We start from the raw sequence: 14,275 nt of genomic DNA, 5'->3' as shown, positions 1-14,275 counted from the left end.
GTTTTCACTTCCATTACTCTAGGAGGTGGATCAAAAAATATCTTGCTGTGATTTATGTCAAACAGTATTCTTCCTATGTTTTCCTCTAAGAGTTTTATAGTGTCCGGTCTTACATTTAGGTCTCTAATCCATTTTGAGTTTATTTTTGTGTATGGTGTTAGGGAGTGTTCTAATTTCATTCTTTTCCATGTAACTGTCCAGTTTTCCCAGCACCACTTATTGAAGAGACTGTCTTTCCTCCATTGTATATCTTTGCCTCCTTTGTCATAGATTAGTTGACCATAGGTACATGGGTTTATCTCTGGGCTTTCTATATTGTTCCATTGATCTATGTTTCTGGTTTTGTGCCAGTACCATGTTGTCTTGATTACTGTAGCTTTGTAGTGTAGTCTGAAGTCAGGGAGTCTGATTCCTCCAGCTCCGTTTTTTTCCCTCAAGACTGCTTTGGCTATTCGGGGTCTTTTGTGTCTCCATACAAATTTTAAGATGATTTGTTCTAGTTCTGTAAAAAATGCCATTGGTAATTTGATAGGGATTGCATTGAATATGTAGATTGCTTTGGGTAGTATAGTCATTTTCACAATATTGATTCTTCCAATCCAAGAACATGGTATATCTCTCCATCTGTTGGTATCATCTTTAATTTCTTTCATCAGTGTCTTATAGTTTTCTGCATATGGGTCTTTTGTCTCCTTAGGTAGGTTTATTCCTAGGTATTTTATCCTTTTTGTTGCAATGGTAAATGGGAGTGTTTCCTTAATTTCTCTTTCAGATTTTTCATCGTTAGTGTACAGGGATGCAAGAGATTTCTGTGCATTAATTTTGTATCCTGCTACTTTACCAACTTCATTAATTAGCGCTAGCAGTTTTCTGGTAGCATCTTTAGGATTCTCTATGTATAGTATCATGTCATCTGCAAACAGTGACAGTTTCGCTTCTTTTCTGATTTGGATTCCTTTTATTGCTTTTTCTTCTCTGATTTCCATGGCTAAAACTTCCAAAACTATGTTGAATAATAGCAGTGAGACTGGGCAACCTTGTCTTCTTCCGGATCTTAGTGGAAATGGTTTCAGTTTTTCACCATTGAGAACGATGTTGGCTGTGGGTTTGTCATATATGGCCTTTATTATGTTGAGGTAAGTTCCCTCTATGCCTGCTTTCTGGAGAGTTTTTATCATAAATGGGACTTGAATTTTGTCGACAGCTTTTTCTGCATCTATTGAGATTATGATCTGGTTTTTATCTTTCAGTTTGTTAATATGGTGTATCACATTGATTGATTTGCATATATTGAAGAATCCTTGCATTCCTGGGATAAACCCACTTGATCATGGTGTATGATCCTTTTAATGTGCTGTTGGATTCTGTTTGCTAGTATTTTGTTGAGGATTTTTACATCTCTGTTCATCAGTGATATTGGCCTGTAGTTTTGTTTTTTTTTTTTTGTCACATCTTTGTCTGGTTTTGGTATCAGGGTGATGGTGGCCTCGTAGAATGAGTTTGGGAGTGTTCCTCCTTTGCTATATTTTGGAAGAGTTTGAGAAGGATAGGTGTTAGCTCTTCTGTAAATGTTTGATAGAATTTGCCTGTGAAGCCATCTGGTCCTGGGCTTTTGTTTGTTGGAAGATTTTAAGTCACAGTTTCAATTTCAGTGCTTGTGATTGGTCTGTTTATATTTTCTATTTCTTCCTGGTTCAGTCTCGGGAGGTTGTGCTTTTCTAAGAATTTGTCCATTTCTTCCAGGTTGTCCATTTTATTGGCATAGAGTTGCTTGTAGTAATCTCTCATGATCCTTTCTGTTTCTGCAGTGTCAGTTGTTACGTGTCCTTTTACATTTCTAATTCTGTTGATTTGAGTCTTCCTTTTTTTCTTGATGAGTCTGGCTAATGGTTTATCAATTTTGTTTATCTTCTCAAAGAACCAGCTTTTAGTTTTATTGATCTTTGCTGTTGTTTCCTTCATTTCTTTTTCATTTATTTCTGATCTGATCTTTATGATTTCTTTCCTTCTGCTAACTTTGGTGGGTTTTTTGTTCTTCTTTGTCTAATTGCTTTAGGTGTAAGGTTAGGTTGTTTATTTGAGATGTTTCTTGTTTCTTGAGGTAGGATTGTATTGCTATAAACTTCCCTCTTAGGACTGCTTTTGCTGCATCCCATAGGTTTTGGGTTGTCGTGTTTTCATTGTCATTTGTTTCTATGTATTTTTTGATTTCCTCTTTGATTTCTTCAGTGATCTCTTGGTTATTTAGTAGCATATTGTTTAGCCTCCATGTGTTTGTATTTTTTATGGTTTTTTCCTGTAATTGATATCTAGTCTCATAATGTTGTGGTCGGAAAAGATGCTTGTTACGATTTCAGTTTTCTTAAATTTACCAAGGCTTGATTTGTGACCCAAGATATGATCTATCCTGGAGAATGTTCCATGAGCACCTGAGAAGAATGTGTATTCTGTTGTTTTTGGATGGAATGTCCTATAAATATCAATTAAATCCATTTTCTTTAATGCATTATTTAAAGCTTGTTTCCTTATTTTTTCATTTTGGTTGATCTGTCCATTGGTGAAAGTGGGGTGTTAAAGTCCCCTACTATTATTGTGTTACTGTCGATTTCCCCTTTTATGGCTGTTAGCATTTGCCTTATGTATTGAGGTGCTCCTATGTTGGGTGCATAAATATTTACAATTATTATATCTTCTTCTTGGATTGATCCCTATGATCAATCCATATTGATCATTATGTAGTGTCCTTCTTTGTCTCTTGTAATAGTCCTTATTTTAAAGTCTATTTTGTCTGATATGAGAATTGCCACTTCAGCTTTCTTTTGATTTCCATTTGCATGGAATATCTTTTTCCATCCCCTCACTTTCAGTCTGCATGTGTCCCTAGGTCTGAAGTGGGTCTCTTGTAGACAGCATATATACAGGTCTTGTTTTGGTACCCATTCAGCCAGTCTATTTCTTTTGGATGGAGCATTTAATCCATTTACATTTAAGGTAATTATCGATATGTATGTTCCCATTTTCTTAATTGTTTTGGGTTTGTTTTTGTAGGTCTTTTCCTTCTCTTGTGTTTCCTGCCTAAAGAAGTTCCTTTAGCATTTGTTGTAAAGCTGGCTTGGTGGTGCTGAATTCTCTTAGCTCTTGCTTGTCTGTAAAGGTTTTAAATTCTCCGTTGAATCTGAATGAGATCCTTGCTGGGTAGAGTAATCTTCGTTATAGGTTTTTCCCTTTCATCATTTTAAATATATCCTGCCACTCCCTTCTGGCTTGCAGAGTTTCTGCTGAAAGATCAGCCATTAACATTATGGGGATTCTCTTGTATGTTATTTGTTGCTTTTCCCTTGCTGCTTTTATTATTTTTTCTTTGTATTTAATTTTTGATAGTTTGATTAATATGTGTCTTGGCATGTTTCTCCTTGGATTTATCCTGTATGGGACTCTCTGCACTTCCTGGACTTGATTGACTATTTCCTTTTCCATATTAGGGAAGTTTCCAACTATAATCTCTTCAAATATTTTTTCAGTCCCTTTCTTTTTCTCTCCTTCTGGGACCCCTATAATTCGAATGTTGGTGCATTTAATGTTGTCCCAGAGCTCTCTGAGACTGTCCTCAATTCTTTTCATTCATTTTTCTTTATTCTGCTCTGCAGTAGTTATTTCCACTATTTTATCTTCCAGGTCACTTATCCGTTCTTCTGCCTCAGTTATTCTTCTATTGATTCCTTCTAGAGAATTTTTAATTTCATTTATTGTGTTGTTCATCTTCATTGTTTGTATGCTGTTTAGTTCTTCTCGGTCCTTGTTAAACATTTCTTGTATTTTCTCCATTCTATTTCCAAGATTTTGGATCAACTTTATTATCATTACTCTGAATTCTTTTTCACGTAGACTGCCTATTTCCTCTTCATTTGTTTGGTTTGGTGGGTGTTTACCTTGCTCCTTCATCTGCTGTGTGTTTCTCTGTCTTCTCATTTTGCTTAACTTAATGTGTTTGGGGTCTCCTTTTCACAGGCTGCGTGTTCGTAGTTCCCGTTGTTTTTGGTGTCTGCCCGCAGTGCGTAAGGTTGGTTCAGTGGGTTGTGTAGGCTTCCTGGAAGAAGGGACTGTGCCTGTGTTCTGGTGGGTGAGGCTGGATCTGGTTTTTCTGGTGGGCAGGACTGAGTCTGGTGGTGTGTTTTGGGGTGTCTGTGAACTTATGATTTTAGGCTACCTCTCTGCTAATGGGTGGGGTTGTGTTCCTGTCTTGCTAGTTGTTTGGCATGGGGTGTCCAGCACTGGAGCTTGCTGGTCGTTGAGTGGAGCTGGGTCTTAGCATTAAGACGGAGATCTCTGGGAGAGCTCTCGTCAACTGATATTACTTGGGGCTGGGAGGTCTCTGGTGGTCCAATGTCCTGAACTCAGCTCTCCCACCTCAGAGGCTCAGACCTGACACCTGGCTGGAACACCGAGACCCTGTCAGCCACATGGCTCAGAAGAAAAGAGAGAAAAAAAAAGAAAGAAAAAATAAATAAGTAAAGTTATTAAAATAAATTTTAAAATTATTAAAATAAAAATATAAGAAAGTATTAAAAAAAAAGAACAGAGCAACTGAACCAATAAACAAATCCACCAATGATAACAAGCGCTAAAAACTAAACTAAGATAAACATATAAATTAGAAACTAGTCAGTTGCATACAGCAAACCCCAAGTCTACAGTTGCTCCCAAAGTCCACTGCCTCAATTTTGGGATGATTCATTGTCTATTCAGGTATTCCGCAGATGCAGGGTACATCAAGTTGATTGTGGAGATTTAATCCGCTGCTCCTGAGGCTGCTGGGAGAGATTCCCCTTTCTCTTCTTTGTTTGCACAGCTCTGGGGTTCAGCTTTGGATTTGGACCCGCCCCTGCATGTAGGTCACCTGAGGGCGTCTGTTCTTCGCTCAGACAGGACGGGGTTAAAGGAGCAGCTGATTAGGGGGCTCTTTTCAGGCCGGGGGGGAGGGAGGGGTACAGAATGCAGGGTGAGCCTGTGGCGGCAGAGGCTGGTGTGACATTGCAACAGCCTGAGGCATGCCATGTGTTCTCCCAGGGAAGTTGTCCCTGGATCACAGGATCCTGGCAGTGGCGGGCTGCACAGGCTCCTGGGAGGGGAGGTGTGGATAGTGCCCTGCACTTGCACACAGGCTGCTTGGTGGCTGCAGCAGCAGTCTTAGCGTCTCATGCCCATCTCTGGTGTGCACGGTGACAGCCGGGGCTCGCGCCCGACTCTGGAGCTCGTGTAGGCGGTACTCTGAATCCCCTCTCCTCGTGCACCCCTAAACAATGGTCTCTTGCCTCTTAGGCAGGTCCAGAGTTTTTCCCAGGATCCCTCCCGGCTAGCAGTGGCACACTAGCCCCCTTCAGGCTGTGCTCACACAGCCAACCCCAGTCCTCTCCCTGGGATCTGACCTCCAAAGCCCGAGCCTCAGCTCCCAGCCCCCGCCCGCCCCGGCGGGTGAGCAGACAAGCCTCTCGGGCTGGTGAGCACTGCTCGGCGCCGAGCCTCTGTGCGGGAATCTCTCCACTTTGCCCTCCGCACCCCTGTTGCTGCGCTCTCCTCCGTGGCTCCGAAGCTTCCCGTCTCTGCCACCCGCAGTCTCTGCCCGTGAAGGGGCTTCCTGGTGTGTGGAAACCTTTCCTCCTTCACAGCTCCCTCCCAGAGGGGCAGGTCCCGTCCCTATTCTTTTGTCTCTGTTTTTTCTTTTTTCTTTTGCCCTACCCAGGTACGTGGGGAGTTTCTTGCCTTTTGGGAAGTCTGAAGTCTTCTGCCAGCATTCAGTAGGTGTTCTGTAGGAGTTGTTCCACATGTAGATGTATTTCTGATGTATTTGTGGGGAGGAAGGTGATCTCCGTGTCTTACTCCTCTGCCATCTTGAAGGTCCTCCCCTATCATTAAATTTTTAATCCATGTTCTCTTTTGACTCGTTGAGCATCTGTAGAAATATTATTTTGAATTCTTCATCAGACAATTCCTGGAACTCCATCTCTTTGGGGCCAGTTACTGTAGGTTTACTATATTCCTTTGATGGAGTCATGTTTTTCTGAGTCTTCATAATTCTGGTAGCCTTGTTTAGGTGTCTGTGCATTTAAAGAAGCAGTTGCCTCTTCCAAACTTTGTGGACTGACTTTGGTAAGGGAAGACCTTCACCTGTGGGTGGGTGCACACTAGAGCATGCTGTGATGTCAGGTCTAGTGGTGCAGGGTGCCAAGTTTGGTGGCATGTGGCAGCACAGAGGTCCATCAGGGGCATCATGTCTCTTCAGCTCAGGCCACTGGGGTTCCCAGCGTCAACAACTGTATGTCCTTGGCAAGGACTGTGGGGAGTCTGCAGTGGTTGCAAGAGCTGCTGGGGTCCTCAGTGGTGTCTGCAGGTCCAGCAGCTAGGGGCCAGGGCAGGCAGTGGCGATAGTATGCACACACTTGGCTGTAGGGGCCAGCTGCAGGTGCCTATATCATGGCAGGTGCCAGTTGCAGGCACACACAACATGCTGGGGGCCAGTGTAGGCAGCAAGGGCCAGGGACAACTGTAAGCTCACTGGCAGCTACTGGAGCCCTGGCTATCAGCATGCTCTCCCATGGCTGTACAGTCCTCCCCTGGCTGTGTGAACTTCACGGTGAGGGGGATTGGGCTGGAGGTGCACAGGTGCACAGCTGGAGGAACTCTAGCTATAGGGAAGTACAGTCGTTCAGGCAAGTGACATAACACAGGGCCTGATCTGGGCCCACAAGGAGCTATAGGAGCCCTGGCTGTCAGCATGCTCTCCTAGTGGCTGTACATTCTCCCCCAAGGTGTGCCGCTGGGTGAAGGCTAGTGATGGATGTCAGGCTGGCAGCATAAAGGTGAGCTGGAGGGGCTAGCTGTGAGTGCACGCACAGCAGTAGGGGTCATCCGCAGGGGTCTAAGCTGGTGTTTCACACTGGTGCAGCCTCAGAGGCCTGAGCTAGCTGCCAGTGCAGTTCCTAGGCTCTGGAGGGAGACGGGATATGGGGGGTGGGGAAGGTGATGGATCAGGGAGGGACTCAGGCAGCTGGCCTCAGCGAGCACAAGTACCTATAGGGCAAAAGCTGGTGAAATCTGCAGGGGGTCTGTGGCAGCTGTGTTAGCCATTGATTCTTCTTCAGTGGCAAAGGCTGCTGGGTTTGTCTATAGAGCAGGTCACTGTGAACTGTGATGGCTCCCACTCTATGACCGCTTTTCTTTTTGTTCCTAGCCATCTCTGTACATCTCAGCTTTTCCTGTCTGTGGGGTGAAACCTAAGCAGATCCTTTGTGTGGCGCCCAGAAAGGCTGGAGAAGCTGCTCACCTGACTGTTTCTTTCCTAGAAAGGAGAATTCTTTCTAGCTGGGAAGTTCCCTCTTGGCACTAAGAAGTGCCAGCTTGAGGGCTGGGATGATGCAGGCATGATGAAACTAATTTTCTTCTCTTCTTGTGCACTTATTCTCAGGGGTTTTGTTCCACTATGTGCTAAAATTTCGTAAGTGGAATCCAGAGCTCTCCCAGAGCTATTTTTCTTCATGACTAGCTGTCTAATTATCGGTCTTTGTGCAGGGAAAGAGCTTGGGGTCTCCTATATTGTCATTTTGGTGCCAATCACTCTCCTTGTCACTGTTGTCGTCAATGTTATCATTGTAACTCCATCACAGAACTGGACCCATTGTAGGCACCAATATTCATCAGTTGAATGGATGAGTGGATGGGTGGATGGATAGATGAATGAAGGAACAAATTTACTGTTTTTTTAAGTTCTAGAAGAAGAGGGTGCAAAGAGATAGCCGGCAGGATCGGTGGGCCCTAGGCTCAAAGAGTTTTAAGTGAACTTTAGCTCCGGACTAGAGAGTTTGTCCTAAGTGAAGCTTGCTGAGTTAGGCCATAGTAGAAACTTCAGTGTAAAGGTAAATTTAGAAAGTGTTACCACTCTTGAGTAGTGGGCTAGCACTGTTGGTGTTCTTCTAGCTGGTAAACATGAAATACTGCTGTGTGGCTTCTGATGGAATTTACCGTGGTCTGGTGAGAAATAACTCGCATGAGTGAAACTGAAGGGAAGAAAGCTGAGATTACTAACTGCTAGCCAAGTATGGCAGACAGTGAGATCAGCATGGTCACCACAGGCCAAACCACTAACTCCCTTCTCTTGGTAAGCGCTGCCTGGAGCATTATGGTCTACTACAGTTGGATTATTTTATTGTAAAAGTGGCTACTCAGGGTTTCTCTAAGTTTTTACTTTCACCTAGAACTCTCAGTTGAATACTACTTTATTACTCAGTGCTGCTCAGGGCCACCCACTTTTGCTGTGCAATATGTTCCAAGAATGGGATATTTCCTATTTGGAAAAACGGTATTCATGTAAAGACCTAGCACACATTTCCCTTTTGATCTACTTCCACAGACATTCAAGAAGGTTCACAGCCTTTGTCTCAACCTAAGCTGCAGAATTTAACAGACTTTCAGCTATTTTTGTGCTGTGCCTAAGACTGGTCCTTTTCCATTTTTTTAATTTTGCCTTGGGATAGACCTTTGACAAGTGGGTTTCAGAGCTTCCCGATAAAGAACTTAATGTAAGTTTTTTCCACCTGTTTTAAGACTCCTTCAATCGTTTTTGGCAAGTGGTAAAAACAAACCTCTGAGGAAGCACAGTGAGAGCTTTGGGCTTTCTGCCCTGACCCTGTTTATTCCGCTGGAGAGGCCCACCTGTAGGCTGCCCAGGGCAAAGATGTAGTCATAGAGACAAACACAGACCTCAGCACCACAGAAAGATAGACCACATCTCATGTCTGGAAAGAGTGGGTCACTTTTGTAGCTAAAGTCTTTGAAAATGCACTTACTCAAAGCAACCACACTACTCTGCGGTTCCCACGATCATGTTGCCCCCCACCCCTCTCCTGGTTGACCTGAGTATGTACACACACACTTATGTGGAACTTTTCTGTCAGAGGCCATTTTTGCTTCCCAAAATCTCGCTTCATGCTTTGACCTTGGCCCTTTAATAGAAGCTCCAGCTACCACAAATCTCTACCGAAACAGGGCTGAGAGGAAGTGGATGTCTTCATGACAGCCATCACTGTCCTCTTCTTTTTTCTTCTGCGAGCACCAGTGCCAGGCACCAGCCATTCTGGCTGCTTCTCCTTACTTGCTCACGCCACACTGCGTTTTCAGTATCCCATAGATATTTTGGGGAGTATGAACTTACAAGGTCTTCTCATACTTTCACTACAGTCCTCTCTTCCTATTCCATGGGACAGGGCTATAGAACAATCAGCATCCAACCCCCTCCTACTGTGGCCCCTTGACCTTAAGCCAGGCAGGTTCACCTCAGCTCCGTCCCCTTCCCTTTGGATGAGGCCCTTTTCTGGAGGCTCTTTACCAATGAGGAAAATAGAGGCCCATAGTATCCCTTCTCCAGTCTCTGAGACAGAGCCAAATGGTTGAATGAGTCCAGATTCAGCTTAAGTATAACTCTTATAACATTTATTCACTTCAACTTTTAATGAAGAGATGTTTCAATTTCTGGCCAAGATAAAGAGACTTGATTTACCCTCCTGCATGAAACAGCTAAAGAACTACAAAAAATGTAAAATACAGTTTTGAAGACATTGGAAATCAGGTAACAAAGAACAGTGATCCCTGAGAAATGAGAAACAACAGAGCTTAGGAGCAGTACCTAAAAAGAACCAATGGTTACCAGGAAGCTTACTTGCACCCCAGAACAAAACTCAAGAATATTTATTAGACTACAGAAGTATCTAACACCCAAAAAGAAAATATTTATATCTGGCATCCAGTCTAAAATTACCAGGACATTCAAAAAAGCTGGAAAAAGCTACCCATAATGAGGAGCAAAATCTATCAAAACTGACCCAGAAATAAAAGTTGATATTATTAGTAGATAAGAACATTAAAAGTTGCTAAAAGTATATTTTATATTTTCAAGAAAGTAGCAGAAAGATGAAAACTGCAATATCTCAGATGAAAAATACTCTGGATAGGATTAACGGCAGATTTGACATTGCAGAAGAAAAGTTTAGTGAACCTGAAGATGTAACACCAGAAACTATACAAAATGAAACAGAAAAAATTAGAATTATAAAAAATGGAAAGAGCATCAGTGAGCATTAAGCAATCTGTTACTGTATTAGAGTTTCCAAAGGAACAAAGAGAGAGGAAGTGAAAAAAGGTTTGAGGATAATGGCCAAAAATTTTCCAAATTTGATTAAAACTATAAACTTACATATCCAAAAAGCTCAAATAACCCCAAGCATAGGAAACATAAAACTGACTACTGTTGGTAGTCTGTTAGGTGTGGCTGGTCCCCGGTCCAGTTGGTTGCCAGGCCCTACCTTGTGCCCTGGCTGCCGGCCACTGGTAGGTGGGACCAGGTCATGAGCTGGCTGGTTGCAGAACCTCAGGGGGTCCCAGGGCTAGTGCTGGCCCCCTAGTGGGCAGAGCCGGGTTCTGGGGTAGATGGTTGCAGGGCCAGGGGGTCCTGGATCTAGTGTTTATCTGCTGGTGGATGGGACTGATTCCTGACACAGCTGGCTGCCTAAATGATCTGGAGGCATTTTTATGATATATTTTTAAATTAAAAAAAAAAAGTGGGATATGGTCTTTTTCTTGCATTTTCTACATATATATGTGTGTGTGTATGTATGTATTTTTAAATTTTACTGGAGTATAGTTGATTTACAATGCTGTTAGTTTCAGATGCACAACAAAGTGATTCAGTTATACATATACATATATTAACTCCTTTTTAGATTCTTTTCTCATATAGGTTATCACAGAATATTGAGTAGAGTTCCCTGTGCTATACAGTAGGTCCTTGTTGGTTATCTATCTTATATATTGTAGTGTATGCATGTTCATGCCAAGCTCCTGATTTATCCCTCCCCACCATGTTTCCCCTTTGGTAACCATAAGTTTGTTTTAGATATCTGCAAGTCTGTTTCAGTATTGTAAGTAAGTGCATTTGTATCATTTTTTAAAATTAGATTGCACATATGAGAGAGATGATATTTGTCTTTCTCTGTCTGATTTACTTCACTTAGTAAGATAATCTCTAGGTCCATCCATGTTGCTGCAAATGGCATTATTTCATTCCTTTTTGTGGCTGAGTAATATTACATTGTTTATATGTACCACATCTTCTTTATCCATTCCTCTGTTGATGGACATTTAGGTTGCTTCCTTGTCTTGGCTATTGTAAATAGTGCTTCAGTGAACATTGGGGTGCATGTATCTTTTTGGATTATGGTTTTCTCCAGATATATGCCCAGGAGTGGGATTGCTGGATCATATGGTAGCTCTATTTTTAGTTTTTTAAGGAACCTCCATACTGTTCTCCATCATAGTTGTACCACTTTACATTCCCACCAACAGTGTAGGAGGGTTCCCTTTTCTCCACACTCTCTCCAGCATTTATCATTTGTGGACTTTTTGATGATGATCATTCTGACCGGTGTGAGGTGATACCTCATTGTAGTTCTGATTTGCATTTCTCTGATAATTTGTGATGTTGAGCTTCTTTTCATGTGCTTTTTGGCCATCTATATGTCTTGTTTGGAGAGATGTCTATTTAGATCTTCTGTCCATTTTTTGATTGGGTTTTTTTTGACATAGAGCTGCATGAGCTGTTTGTATATCTGGGAGATGAAGCCCTTGTTGGTCACTTCGTTTGCAAATATTTTCTCCCATTCTGTGGGTTGTCTTTCATTTTGTTTATGGTTTCCTTTGCTGTGCAGAAGCTTTTAAGTTTAATTAGGTCCCATTTGTTTATTTTTGTTTTTATTTTCATTACTCTAGGAGGTGGATCAAAAAAATATTGCTGCAATTTGTGTCAAAGAGTGTTCTTCCTATGTTTTCCTCTGAGAGTTTTATAGTGTCTGGTCTTACATTTAGGTCTCTAATCCATTTTGAGTTCATTTTTGTATATGGTGTTATTTTTGTATATGGTTAATTTCATTCTTTTACATGTAGCTGTCCAGTTTTCCCAGCACTACTTATTGAAGAGACTGTCTTTTCTCCATTGTGTATTCTTGCCTCCTTTGTTGTAGATTAATTGACCATAGGTGTGTGGGTTTATTTCTGGGCTTTCTATTCTGTTCCATTGATCTGTATTTCTGTTTTTGTGCCAGTACCATACTGTTTTGACTACTGTAGCTTTGGGAACTGCTAGTAGGGATTATCTTTGGATGGAGATGGACTTTTTCCTCTTCATGATTTTGTGTTTTGACAGTAAATATGTGTAACTTTTATAATCAAGAAAAGCATTTTCCTTAAAGAGAAAAGGGGGAATCCTGCCTGTCCCTCAAGACTGTCACCCACTAAGACTCCCCAGATCCCAGCCAAAATGAATCTTTCTTCTATAACTTCATTATTGTGCTTTTACCTTGTATGATCATATTCCTTCATATTTGGCATTTGCATAGTATTTTTCTTCTATGCAGTTATAAATTCATGCCTAACAACAATAACCATACTTTCCAGGCTTAGCTTTTCAGAAAATGGCAGCTCTCTTCTCTCACTTGAACCTGATACTACTACACACAGACAGGGCAGGTCTAGTCTCCCAGGCTCTGATTTCTTGGAGGGCAGGTGCTGGGAGTCTTTGTCACTGTCTCCCAATGCCAGCCACAGTGGGTGCTCACTGTGCACTTGCTGGACTGAATAGAATACCTCTCCCCATTTTAAACTTGTTTTCCAGTCAATCCTGAGAAGGACTGGATGGCAGCATAAACGCATTGGGTGATGGGATTTCATGGGTGCAGGTGAGGCCTTTTCCTCTCTCCTGAAACTGATGCCATTACCCAAGCCCATAAGGATGAATATTCTGGGTTAGGGTGTTCCTGCCCCAGTTAGAGTGGAAAGTGTCCCTGGGGCCATAATGCACTCCCCATCACATCACAGAACATCCTCGAAGGCTGCCGTGAGAGTCACAGACGAAGCAGAAACCAAAGCCACACAGGGAGCTGGGAATAGGGTGGGGGTGGCAGTCCCAGAGTCCCAGTGCACTGCTTCTCCGCCTCCTGCTTGTGGCTGTGGAGCCATTACTGGTGTGGGTAAAGCACACTTGCCAAGGTGTGAAGCGTTCTGCAAGAACAAAGAGCCTGGAGTCGGGCTTCAGTCAGTAAGGGGATCTATGGGTGGGGTGGGCATGGAGGATGCAGGTACGAATCTCTCTATTGGTCTTTCTCTTTGTGACTTGTGTCTTTCTCTTTGTGACTTGTGTCTTTCTTCTCCTTAAGTGGCTGGTGAAGAAAAGAGAAGCCTGGGTCCCATTTTTCCTCCTTCACCCCTAACATACACACCTTAAAATAACCAGCAGATACCAAAGTAGGAACCAGGGGAAAGGCAGCCTGGGGAGGTTGCAGAAGCTCCCCCCAAGACCCAAACGGAGAAGCCTAGTGCCACCCCAAGGCCCAGCTCACCAGTTGAAAGGACCTTATAGAGATTTAAGGCCACTGTAAATTTGGCAAGCACAAATCTCAATTTCCAAACTAATTGAAATCTATTTTTCTTTCACTCCTCTTTTGAGCTCCCATTCTCCTGAGATTAAGGCAGAAACCCAATCTCAGTCGAGATGGTGTTACATCTGAGTTCCAGGGAACTTGCAACGCTAAGGCATTAGGTGCAGGGGTCGGGGAGTAGTCTTCCGTGTTAGCTGACCTCTCAACACTACTCAGGGGTCCCTCATTCACGGTCTCATCACTCAGCTGCTTCTTCGCCTCTCCAGGCATGGGAGCTCTTCAAGGCCGCCTAAGGTCCAATCTGCCTGGACTAGAGACCCGTGAAAGCCTCACTCTCCAAGGATTTGCTGGTCCTTGCTAGAGCTTTGGCTGGGGACACGGCACAGGGCCCTCTCTCCAGGTCCTGAGACAGCCTGGTGCCTCTCAGTGTTCTTTCCAGCCCCACTCCAGGGGACTCTGTTGTAGGTAAGGAGTTATAAGCAGGGGCGGGGAAATATTTGTTTGCTAGGGCTGCCATAACAAAGCACCACAAACCGGGTGATTTCAACAGTAGAGATTTTTGTCTCACAGTCCTGGAGACTGGAAGTCCGAGATCAAGGTGTCAGCAGGGTTGGTTCTTTCTGAGGGCTGTGAGGGAAAATCTTCCATGCCTCTCCTCTAGTTTCTCGTGGTTCACTGGCAACCTTTGGCTTGTAGAAGCATCACCCTGATTTCTGCCTTTATCTTCACGTGGCGTTCTCCCTGTGTGCATGTCTACCTCTAAATTTCCCCTTTTGTAAGCACACCAGTCATACTGG

The sequence above is a fragment of the Balaenoptera musculus genome, chromosome 4 (assembly GCF_009873245.2).
Source record: "Balaenoptera musculus isolate JJ_BM4_2016_0621 chromosome 4, mBalMus1.pri.v3, whole genome shotgun sequence".
Classification (NCBI taxonomy): Eukaryota; Metazoa; Chordata; class Mammalia; order Artiodactyla; family Balaenopteridae; genus Balaenoptera; species Balaenoptera musculus.
Note: the sequence above shows the minus strand (reverse complement) of the source record.